Source organism: Ictalurus punctatus, chromosome 12, assembly GCF_001660625.3.
Source record: "Ictalurus punctatus breed USDA103 chromosome 12, Coco_2.0, whole genome shotgun sequence".
In the NCBI taxonomy this organism is placed as follows: Eukaryota; Metazoa; Chordata; class Actinopteri; order Siluriformes; family Ictaluridae; genus Ictalurus; species Ictalurus punctatus.
In genome coordinates this window covers 20667500-20673660 of record NC_030427.2, presented here as the reverse complement: position 1 = coordinate 20673660, position 6161 = coordinate 20667500, and positions in this window count along the sequence as shown.

Genomic DNA, 6161 nt, shown 5'->3' with positions numbered 1-6161 from the left:
TCTGCACTTGCATCCATTCTCAACCTCTATTAAGTGGCACACTGGTGTAATGCCTTCACTATGGAAGCAGCTCTTTAGAAATGAGTACCATTAAATCAGACCTTGTGACTTAATATCCATTTTCCCTTTTGTGATCCTCCTAGGCATCAATTGTCTCCAAACACTAATGACAGTATTTAGAGTAAGATGTCCTGCACCCAGTGACAGCTGATATTAGCTGGGAGGGCTAAAATCTAACATTGGAACTATAAGGTCTCATCTGTGGCATAATATGGATATTGGGGCAAAGTAGTACACACAGACACACCTACACATTAAGGCATGTGTAATTTAATTATAAACAAATTGTTTCTGGTCCCTAATGCCCTACCGTATTAATGCTGTTTCCTCCCAATATCAAATATAGGAAGTGTTTCACCTGTAATCACCTAACATGAATGTCTCTGATAGGCTGGATCATCCTACTGCAGTGGGCTTGTTAGAATTAGCCTGACCGAGTCTCCTTCATTCTTCATTCTGTGTATTTTTTCTTACAACCATTGGTGGTGACGTTGTTCTTGGTTCTGTAAAAGTCTTTTGTGGATTACAAAAATGAAACCCTATACTGATGTCGTTTTATCTTTAAAAGAAAGGGGGATTAGCCCTGCTAGCTCATTTATACCAGCACACAGTTATCTTTTTTTCTTCTCACCTCTTACACATTCTGTAACCACATATAGACTATATGGTGTTATCTGCTTGGCACTATATTGAAGCTAGTTGGAGTTACAGATTTCATAGAATGTATTTTTATACTTTCAAGGCATGCTTTTATTGGAGAATGCTATGAAACTCTGTGGCACCTTATAGCTTTGAGCTAGCCTTACCTGTTTAGCACTGTTAGCATTATTAGCTATCACTCACTGTTCACTAGGTCCTTTATGAAACTGCACTGTGTAGTTTTTCCTCTCTACCCAAAACATATCTAAGAGCTCTAACTGGCTTGAGATGCAAGGGTTATCTAACTGAAGCAGTGCGCTTGAATGTGGTACCCCAGTGCAAAGAGGTAGTCACCACAGAGACTTCATTACAGACTGGGGAGCAATTTGGTGCCACAGGGACACGTGGGCATGTGGTCTTATGGCCTAAGATCACATCGAACAGCTGTAATTGACAGCAGTCCATCTGGCCCTCATGTTCTTCCTACCAGGTCTGAGACATCACCATATGTTGGAACATGTTGTTTTGTGCAGACGTTGTCAGTTACAGCAACCATTAGGGGAGTAAACGGTCAAGCACATTTCTCCACTTTGAATGGAATCTCCTTAGGTGGACCCATCTGCTCAGTTAAGGTAGTGTGCATGCCAATAGGTGTGCATGCCAATAGCTGGAACTGTTATTCCAGACCTGTGAATGGTTTGGCAAAGGCAATGCCAAGTCAACATGTTGTTGATTGTGTGTTGATAGCCAGACAGCTGGGACAGGATGCACTAGCCCTTAACTGACCTCACACTTTTCCTTCTCTATTGCTGATTTTTACTACATTGCACAGGAGTTCACAACCAAAATGCAGCTCAAAAGAGCTGGCAATAACTTGGTTTTCACTACTGCTTTTGCTGGTGATCAGAAAACCCTGGTGGCTTCTTCTCGAAGAAGATCTCTAGCAGCTATTGCAGGACACCACTGCACAATGGATGGCATCTCTCTGGGGCTCATAAACTTATTACAGACTTTCTGAAAGGGATGAGGTGTCTATCTACCATATTTCCCTAACTGCTTAGCATGATGTGCTGAAGTTCCTTAAGAACTGCATCTCCTGGCTGTAAGCTTGCCTTGCATATGTTGGTGGACTCTGTGGTGACCTTGTGGTTGAACCCAGCAGTCCTGCCCAAAGTCCTATCACCCAATTTTGTGAATCAGTTTGAATTTGCAGTGTTAAATGAGGACAAATCTGAAGGACATTCATTGCTGTGCCCCAAAATTGCCATATTGCGCTATTTAAACTGGATGGTGGCCATCCAATCCTCAGACCATCTGTTGTCATGGCAGAAATACATGAGTGGTTCCCTTTACACCTAATCTGATGGGCTTTACAACCAATCCCTTTAAAACAAGAAAGTATCCAGGTGATTTTCACCAGCCCTGGATGTTTTATACAGCGTTCATAGAACCACAGCTAAATAAGTAACGAGCATTTTAAAACATTAAAAAGGGATCTTTATATTCAGAAATAGAGGAAGTGACAGAGTGATAGAGACTCAGAAGAGAGTGAACATTTTAGCAGACAATGACATGTATTATTAAAAAAGAGGAACACAGAAAACATCCTCATTTTGTCACCATTTACGCAATGCTTAAGGTTATGCAATGATAATATATACATAGTGCTTCTGCTTATGTAGAAAGTACATACATCTTCTGGTTAACAATTCATACAGCAAAAGGGAGAGTTTGAAAGTAATATGCTCACACCAAGGCATGTACACTTTTGTAATGGCTCTCTTTAGCATAAGCAATTAGGTGCCAGATTTCCTGAACCTTTAACTAAGTGGTTTATATATCCACACATAGGGTGTGATTCTAGTATCACTAGTATGCATAGTATAATTCTCAATTAAAATACAGCAGTGACAAAATCTACACATTTCACAACATCTAAATTTGTTTTTGTTGCTCCCTTAGCCCAAACTAATTCAGGGTGTGAGTGCTCCACTCTCTGTATTCTTGATGTGGGGTTGGTAGCAGGAGGTATTATATTGGGTAAACCTAATGCAGAGAACCTCCAGGAGACATTACTAGAGCCTGAAGACAGGTCTGACTCAGCATATCCTGACCCTAAAGATTTATAACCTCATAATGCCCTTGTATGACATTTCAGCTTCACAAGGTTATAAAATACTGAAATATAAAATATTTAGTGATTCTGCAAAGGTAGTGATTGTATGGGTTTTATTTACAATACAGTATTCATATACTGCCTATTCACATCCAAAATGCACTGTGATCAAAATACAGTTACTGCCTCATGGGTTTGCTGAAATGCTGAAAAATTCTGGTGGCTGCTCTAAAGAGACATATGGTCTGATTCATATGCCAGGAGAATCTGCTAGTAATGGATATCATTATATCCATAACAATAGCATGTGCTGTACCAATCATATCTTCACAGATGTAAACCAAGTACAACTAAATGGATATGTCCAGTACTGAATACTGGTTGGGAAAAGAATGCAGTGGGCCTATGGAAATAAGTAAACATAAAGACAGAAATATATAGTTCAGAAATATCTAGAGTGAACAAGCATTAATATTAACAATGACTTTTAATATCAATAACTAACAGTACATCTCAAGTACATCTAAGCAAGGTTGGGCCGTCATATGATCCCAGATTGGGTTTAAGGGAACTACGAAGCTAATGACATTGTTATGCACATGCTCCATGCAAAAATGCTACAGTTGTTAACATTGTGATTCAAAGAGCCCCCTTAGACAAGAATGTATCAGAATCACATTGTATTATCACATTGTTTTATCTATGTAAAGTGTATCTGTTTATTAATAAAAAATTATTTGACACTGTCTAACTACTGGAACAAAGCTAAGCGAGCAGTGTCTACAAAGTGCAGCCCCAAAAAGGTAAAAAGATTAGGATTGTAAAAATCCCCTTCCTATTATGTGCAACAGTTAAGAGGGATCATTGCTGGCATTGTTACACAGATCCCCGACCCCAGTAATGTAATCCAAGTATCACAATATGAAAGTAATGTAATCTGATCCATCCATCCATCCATCATCTACCGCTTACTCCTTTTCAGGGTCACGGGGAGCCTGGACCCTATCCCAGGGAGCATCGGGCACAAGACAGGGTACACCTTGGACAGGCTGCCAGTCCATCGCAGGGCACAATCACACACACACTCATTCATACACTACGAACACTTTAGACACGCCAATCAGCCTACCCTGCATGTCTTTGGACTGGGGGAGGAAACCGGAGTACCCAGAGGGAAACCCCCGCAGCACGGGGACAACATGCAAACTCCGCACACACGTGGCTCCAGCAGGACTCGAACCCCGGACCCTGGAGGTGTGAGGCCACCGTGCGCCCATATATATATATATATATATATATATATATATATATATATATATATATATATATATATATATATATATATATGTGTATATATATATATATATATATATATATATATATATATATATATATATATATATATATAGGCTATGAATACTTACATGTGCTTTTTTGCTTTTTATTTTTAATAAATTTGCAAAGATTTCAAACAAACTTCTTTCATGTTGTCATTATGGGGTATTGTTTGTGGAATTTTGAGGAAAATAATGAATTTAATCCATTTTGGAATAAGGCTGTAACATAACAAATTGTGGAAAAAAGTGAAGCGCTGTGAATACTTTCTGGATGCACTGTGTGTGTGTGTGTGTGTGTGTGTGTGTGTGTGTGTGTGTGTGTGTGTGTGTGTGTGTGTGTGTGTGTGTTCTCCTACCTAATCAGTTCAATAGCATCTGGTTTTATGAATAAGCTTCCCATTTCATCACATTTTCAATACAAAAAGCGCTTCAGTTCATACTTTGGGAATATTTCTGAATTAAGTACTGGAATTCCCTCTAGCAATTTTTTCTTCTTTGGTTGTCTGATTTTCAATGCATTTATTAACATAAATGTTTCTAACCTTTGTAAAACGTCTTAGAGTGGGATGAGATAAGGGTAGTGAAATATTATTTTATGGGGAAAAATCCTTGACATTGAAATTGAATTATGATGAAGCCGAGTAACGCAAGTGTGTAATGATGCCAAATAGGTGTTTTCAAATTTGTATGTTAATGATACTTTTTTAATGGTCAAAAAAGTGATGTGCTTGCAAACAAGCATATAAACTATTCAAACAGACATCAGGATTTTGTTAATCAACAAAACAATATTAACAATATTAAAAGGATTGACTTAGTGTAATTAGTCGAACCTTCTAATTCTGTAGACGTTTATGTTTATAATATACTGTGTATATTTACTTCCATTCATAACCACTAGCAATCTTGAAGATGCTTGCAAACTTGAGAGCAAGAAATGAGTAAGTGCAGTCTTGTTACACTACCAGTTAAAATTTTTGACATATTTTATTGAATGTTAATTTCATTGTATTAAAGAAAATGTAATAAATGCTTATAAATTATATACTCCCTCATAAAGCTAGTCGAGAACATGTCAAGAGCGTGCAAAGTGTCACCAGGCATACAGTTTATTCATTGTCCTACTTGCAGTGTACATCTGGGAAGCATAAATAGAGTAGTTTATTCTTAGCCAAGAGAAAAGGTAAGGCTTTCCACACAAGCAAACATGAATTTAAATGGACTTTGTTTGCAGAGCAGTACACAGTGGCACATACTAGACCTCTGTCCAAGCAATATGACTCGTATGACAAAAATGCTAAGTTATGAAATTACAAGCCTCTGTGCTGGGAGTCAAGGGCAATAGAAATGACTCATCAGAAGCATAAAGTTTGTGTGTATGTATGAATTAATGTTTTACTAAGCGGGAATCCAAAGACCAAAATCATTCTTCAGTGGGATGTTTTTTCCCTTTTTCATGGTATTGAGCAGACGTGTGTGTGGAAACAGTTCTACTCACCAGCCCAGATGGCTTTCCATTTGGTTTCCACTATAGCATGCATCTCAAGAGGGTGCTCTTTTTCCCTATTGTAGACTAGTCACTGTTTACTTTCTGATCCTATTTTCCCATATGAAAAAAGCTATCATTTGTAATGGAATAGCAAGTGCTATTTAGTAAATTTTTTTGGTTTAGTATTTTGGTTCCGTGCTGCATACGCATATCTGTCTTAACCATGACACAAATGACAGGCCTCTCAAATGAACACAAGTGGGAAATCTGTGAGAAATATGCCTGTTTTAATCAGTTTTCCATAGCAAGCTGTGCTATTTCTATCAGTTGTTTTGGCTGTCAATGTTAATTACAATTCCAGTGAGAGTAGATGTTTCCACATCACTCACTGACACAGTATTCTTCGAAGCAGTATATTGTGCACCAGGTGCCTTGAAACGTGCATTTAGAACAAAAAGCCAACAATAGACCCAAGAAGTAAACATAATGTTGCTCATATATATCTCCAAATAGTAAGTGT